This window comes from Penaeus monodon, chromosome 17, assembly GCF_015228065.2.
Source record: "Penaeus monodon isolate SGIC_2016 chromosome 17, NSTDA_Pmon_1, whole genome shotgun sequence".
NCBI lineage: Eukaryota > Metazoa > Arthropoda > Malacostraca > Decapoda > Penaeidae > Penaeus > Penaeus monodon.
Window position 1 is genome coordinate 6,054,447 of NC_051402.1, and position 7,147 is coordinate 6,061,593.

Sequence of the window (7,147 nt, forward strand, 5' to 3'; positions counted from 1 at the left end):
CAGTAAGGCCTTTGATCAAATCTCAAAATCACAAGCAGGGACGTTATTTCATTTTTTTTTGGGCGGGGGGGGGGGGGGCGAACAAAAAGAAACTCTTCCATTTATCAAAATCCGCCAGGTTACTAGGACGGGAGAGTTCCCACCCCTGGCCCTGCGGTTCGGCCATCTTGTACTAACAATTAAAAGAAAAATAAGACTTAAATGGACAAGGGAAGAGTATAATGAGATAATGTACTGCTTTTGCTATACACTCAAGGAGCCTGCTGCAGAAGTTGTGAGCATATTTCTGTTAGTGTTCCATTTGCCTCGAACTTCAATCACCCTAGGTTGCTGGTAGTTAATTAGCAGATCTAAAGAAAAAAAAAAAATAATGATAATAATAATAATAATAATAATAATAAAATAATAATAACAATAATAATGATAATAATGATAATAATATTAATAACAATAATAATAATAATAATAATAACAACAACAACAACAACAACAACAACAACAACAACAACAACAACAACAACAACAATAATAATAATAATAATAATAATAAATAAATAAGACTATTTGACGCACCTGCAAAAGCGGAGATCTACTACAGAATTTCCCACGCCTTCTCTGCAACTTTCTCGACGACAAAGCAGCCTTACGCATGATTGGAAGAATGTGACATAACAAAAATTCATGCCCTATCACGATAACCAGATACAAGAGTGTACATGTGTGTGTGTGTGTGTGTGTGTGTGTGTGTGTGTGTGTGTGTGTGTGTGTGTGTGTGTGTGTGTGTGTGTGACAACATGACAATACAATACGAGAGGTGATATCTCTTCAGCCTGAGAATGAGGAAAGTGATACCGTTCTCTCAGTACAATAACATAATAGGTATAACAAAGTGAAACTAAAAACACGTCTACGTAGTTATTACGCACTGTTTGACCAACTCGTTCAACTTCAAAGACAGAATAAGTGAAATGAATGCAGGTGGTAAGCATGAACAAAAAAATGAAATTGAAGAGGATAGGCTATATGACTCATGTTACTGATAATACTGAGCAACTAGCTTCAGAACGTGCAGACCCATAAACGACAGACGCAAAATGGTGTTAAAATTTCTAAGCCTCGTCCTCGTTTTCTCTTTTAACCTCAGGCCTCATTACTGCGAAGGAGACGAAGTAGTAGACACTAGAGTCTTGTCACTCTGGTAAACAAGCATGAATATCGTTCATTAATTAATGAATTAATTTCTTTCGTTTTTATTTAGTTTCAACTACAATGAATCTTATGCGTTCATGATTTTCTATCACCCTATGAATGAACTTGTGATTTCTCAATTCATGAAATTCTCTTCTCTTATGAGTTTCGTTGACTGACTTAGAAAATCACTCTTTCACTCTTAAGTTGGTTTGATTATCTAACTGATTTCATTTTTCTCCAGGACGAACATCATATAATTCTAATTTTATTCTCATAGTGACCACATAAAGGCCGCGGTGGCCGAATAGTTAGAGCGTCGAACACAACACTGTCACGACGGCAATATGAGTTCGAGGGTTCGAGTCACCGGCCGGCGCGTTGTTCCCTTGGGCAAGGAACTTCACCTCGATTGCCTACCTAGCCACTGGGTGGCCAAGCCAGCCCAAGTCAGTGCTGGTCCCAAGCCCGGATAAAATAGAGAGAATGATTACCTAAAAAGGTAACACCGGCACTCTCCGTGGAAAGGAACTGGGGACCCTACCACGTACTCACTCCAAGAGCATCACAACATGAAAAAAAACTACAATTAAGTATCATGCTGTGACCACGGCGGCTCAGACATGAACCTACCGTTAAAAGAAGAAGTGACCACATGACTTTCGACGTGCCTCACTCGTTTCGATCACGCACCATCGAGGAAATGGCATGCCTTTTCTCGTAGTTTGTTTTTTGGTTGTTGTAACTTCATAGGGATCATAGTAGCTTCGTTATATTCTCTAAGGTGACACGTCCTATCGGCGGTACGGCAGAACCTGTAACACATTTGTTATATCAGTTAAATAATTGGAGTTAGTGTTACCATCTTACCCTTATCACACTGCATAGAGATGCCAGATATAACCTGGGGCTGCATAAACAGCCTAATTGAGCTATACTTCGACATTACGCTAGTAGGTAAAGAGTAAATCAAAGTCAATCGAGTCAATGTGAGCCACTATTAATGTTTTAAGCCACTATCACACGAAAGATGGCACATCGCACATGGCCAGTGACACATGGCATGGTGATTTCAGACCAAGACTGCAGGTTCACAAGAGGGCATCACGAAGGATGACTATAATTTTGTTGTCCGAAGTAGTTGTGACAATCATCGACTTGCCACTTAGAGGAATAAAGTGGGGCAGAATGTTAGACTTAAAACTACTACAAATTCATTGCACAGTTGCCTGCACTCATACCTGCTACACCAGTTTTCATTGGGCAGCAGAAACGGCAACTTTATTTTCTTCTTCTTATTTTTGTATTTATTTATTTATTTATTATAATAATAATAATTATTATTTTTTAGGATTCTCATACTACTTTGACTTGAATGGAGTGGAGCATGAAATCAACTCAAATTTCGAAACAAAGCACTGAATTAGTCCCTGAAAGTACTAGTATGGATTTTTTTTCTCAGGAACCTAATATTTTGATAGTTCTACCATGAAGAGTATTATCGAACTGAGGTGACGTATACAAACGAGTATTTCTCCACAGTTTGTACAGATGTTATGTTATATGGTTCGTTGTCTGGAAGAAGCTTATAGTTGCATGAAAGTAGGTACATTTCATTGTCTCTGCCTACAAAACTTCCCTAGTTACCCTTTCAACCAAAGTCTCACTCGCTGGGCGACCAAAGCAGTGTCTCAAATGTGTTTGGAGGAAATCTGTCAAGACACCAAAACTACTCCATGTACGCCATATATCCAAAAAAATTCGTTTGTTTTATTATGTGTTATTTGATTTTAACATTTCTAAATTAACTTCATTAATAATAACTTTGTAAATGTTCCATTAAAATTTGACAATATAGTACGAAAAATATTGTGAACAAATCATATCTCGGTCGCACGTGGCAAATGCGACGTGCCACGGCACTTCTGTATTAGAGGTTCCATATATTTCTGCAGTGTGCAAGAATTTCCTAGTAGATATGCAAATAAAAGCCTTTATTTTCAGAATGATCCTCGTCACTTATCTGAAACCCAAAGTTCGTACAAGTAAATGAATAATGTTTTGTTTACATAAATATACTACTAATGATCCATTAGTTATGTATGAAAAAAACAACTATGAGAATTGTAATAAACGATTTCTTTCACAAAAGTTTACTATCATGAAGAGAAAAAAGTAAGTTATCGATAACACAAAAGAATAATGGAAATGTTTAATAACAAGAAATGCTAATTCAAGAAACATTAGATAGAATTTCACAACTATAACAGACTGATATCTAGAAACTCAAGACATTTATCTAAATAAAACGTCGTGTTGCAGCGGGAAAGCAATTGACTTTTGATATCTAAGAATGAGAAACGAGTGAAAACAGGACGCTAACGTAGTCCATTATATATTGGCCTTGGTATTTACTTGATCTTTACTGTAGAACGTCGAAATGCTTAAATGCATGTGATCTTTATGTAGCCATGTGATTTCATGTGATTGGATTTGTTTTGTTGTGGCTCTATAGGTTAACATTTTTTTTTTTTTATGATTTAAGTACGACTTTCAAAATTATACTTCACTGCTACTGTGATGCATAGTCTATTTGATATCTAGACTTTTATCATCCAAAATAAGGTTTCTATTTGGTCATCAGTAATGTCATATATTAGTTTAAGATATGATGTTGCTACGCCAGTTGGTCTTTGTCTCTGTGCGAAACATGTGTTAACATGAAAAGGATGACCTGGGTATGTGTTAACATGAAGGGACCTGGGCAAACATGAAGCAGCTGGCTGTGAACGGAGGAACAAGCCGAGAGACGGAGTTGGGTGCTGCTCCTGTGAAGACCTCGTGTGTGCCCTTATGACCTGATATAACTTTGTGTTGCCCTGTTATAAGCTGTATCGTGCAGTGTGACATGCTGGTTTCCCCCTGTATTTTGCCTATAGAAAAGTGTACGGGTAAATAACTTGTATAAAGAAAGGAAAGACTGTCATTTTGTGTTTATTTCGTGCCCTGCCTCTCCAGGTGGCGTTTCCCCTCCTGGTGTTCTGGGGACGCTGTGGTGCTCGGTGCCTCTTGGAGCTGTTCAGTGTTCATGACCCTGTGAATAGCACGCCGTCTGCCTAGCCTGCCTTGTGTTGGTGGCAGAGAGACGAGGCGGTCGGCGTAACAAATGGTGTCAGGAGTGGGATTTGTGATATTTGATCAGTGAGAGCGCCGATTTATCATGTTCTCCAAAGTTTGGGGGCAGCCATGAGGGAGAGGAGGCTATAAACTGAGGCAGGCACGGATGAGGTGAAGCCGAGCTAGATGGACCTGATCACTGCCATGCTGGCCGGTATGAGGGAGGAAATGGCATAAAGGGCAGAAGAGCAGGCACAGAGGGCACGCGAGCAGGCGCACCATCTCGTCGAGATGCAGCAAGGAAGGCAGAGGAACAGTTCTGCCGACTTGTTGAGGTGCTACAGAGCAATTTTGCATCTGTGAAGAGGGAAAACTCAGCAGTACACCGACAAGGCCTGCAAACAGCGTGAAGAGTGAACTGAGGGAGGAGGTGCAGACTCTGAAGGGCGAGGTTCAGGGCCTGAGGGAGGAAGTGAAGGGGGAAAGGCGGCGTCACGATAGTAACGTTGCAAGCAGAGAAGGCAGACGAGGTTCTGGCAACAGATGCCAGAGTGGTCAGATTTACTGAGTTCTGCCTGGGGTCCGTGGCAGGAAACCCCCGGCCCGCAGCGTCGTGTCGGAGCCAGTGGTCGCTGCAGAAAGCTGGGGACCCATCGGAAACCGCTCCCTTGGATTTTAGGTGGCGGCAAACTCGGACCCGGTCAACCCGCCCTCGTTACCTCCCTCACCCCCTTCCTCCCCCCCGGGCGTGTTAGTTCACGGCATGCGTTCTCCACCCGAAGCCCCACGGGCCTCCAGACTTCTGTGAAGCGTAAACCAGGAGTACGAGGAAGGGGGCCTGGGAGGCATATGACGCCCAAATTTGAAATGCTGGCATCTGCCCAGGGCTGGAGCCTGGAAGCGAAGGCCCTGCAGCTGGTAACAGCGCTAAGGGGCCCCGCGGTGGAAGTGTTGGGGCATCTGGCGCCATCCCAACATGCCTCTTACACCAGCGTGGCGGAGGCTTTGAAACGCCGTTTCGGGCACCACCACCAGACCGAGGTATATCGGGCCCGCTTGAAGAAGCGGACTCGTGAGCGTGGCGAGACACTGTCCCAGCTGGCGCAGGATGTGGAGGCACTGGTAAGGAGGTCGTACCCTGCAGCTGCAGAAGAAATGATCGTAGTTCTGGCCCGCGATTTCTTTGTTGACGCTTTGCAGGACCAGCAGCTGCAAATCTATGTCAAGCAGGCACACCCTGAGGACCTGCAGGTGGCGCTGGCGAGGGCCTTGGAGTTCGAGGTCTTCCTGAAGGCAAAACCAGTGGCCTAGGGCCAGCTGCTCAGCCCCGCCATGACTTCCGGGGCCAGAAGGCTAAAGTGGAGAAGGTAGCATTGAGGAAGGTGAGCCCGAGCACTTTCCAAGGCTTGTGTTGGGGCTGCAGAGTGGTAGGGTACAGACGTAGTCGGTGTCGGAGGGAGCGGAGAACTCGTCCTCTCAACCGGACGGATTCTGATGCCTTCCAGCAGTGCTGCAAGGACTGTGGCAGGTATGGTCACCATCCGAGTGCATGTCCTAAGGCTATGGAAAATGGTACAGGCGGAAGACTCGGACAGGCTGGAGAAGGGGGCCGAAACCCAGCCGTCCTCGGTTCCCGGGCCCCGACTTGGGTAAGCTGCCGTTGAACCAGCACGATGCAGGTGGAGGGCTCAATAGATGGGAAGCCATGCCGCTGACAGGGGACATGGGGCTGAGAAGACCCTAGTGCGGCCTGATATATTGGCCATTATCGACTTCCAGATGCACCACAGAGACGTGTGGTGTCACGGGGCATGGGGTGCAGCTCAAGGGGCCAGTTTGGGGCTCGTATTGGCTGTGGGGAGCATGGTGCAGGGGGCTGCCGGTGTATGTGGCCGATCTGGACGAGCACTGCTTGCTGGGCCTTGACTACCTGACACGGAGTAAGGGGTGTGTCGACCTTGGACGAAGCTGGTGAAGGTGCACGTGAAGATGTGCCCTTGCTTCCAGAGGGTTTGGGTGTGCAGAGGTAGTTACGGGTGAACGACTGCACCTTGCCCCCAGGACAGAGTCTAGAATCCGGTGTCGACTGTCAAGAGAGATTTCGTGGAGTGAGGGCCTCGTGGAGCCCTTCAAAAATTGCAGCTGGCTGATGGCGACGGTTGGGCGGAGCCTTGTTGGACCAGGGGAGGGGTTAGTTACAGTGTTGGTAGCTAACTTCTCCGATAAGGCCCAGAAGGGGCCAGCTGGTGCAAAGCTGGGCACTTGTGAGGACGTGGCAGACGCTGACCGAGATGAGAACGAGCATTTGGAAAGGTGAGGGCATGCAACAGACGTCATGGTGACCATGAGCCAGGTCTTGGGCAGAAGATACCCCTCTGGGGGCCACTGCCAACTACCGCCGCCCACCCCCAGAGCGACCCCAGCGAGAGCGAAGAAAGCCGCGCTGGATGAAGATTTTTGTGTTTCGAGAACTGATTTTCAATTACGGTTACTTTTGTTTGAAAGAATTTTTTTTGTTTTTGAGGACTAATTTATTTAAATTTTTTGTAGTTTTTTTCAGGTTTAGGTATGTCGAGCAGACGGTCGTCTGCTTGATAGGGGGGATAGTGCTACGCCAGTGGGTCTTTGTCTCTGTGCGAAACATGTGTTAACATGAAAAGGGTTTCCTGGGGATTTGTTTTAAAATGAAGGGACCTGGGGAAACATGACGCAGCTGGCTGTGAGCAGAGGAGCGGAGGAACAAAGCCAAGAGACCCCAGTGGGTGCTGCTCCGGAAGACCTCGTGTGTGCCCTTGTGACCTGATAAACTTTGTGTTGCCCTGTTATAAGTTGTATCGTGCAG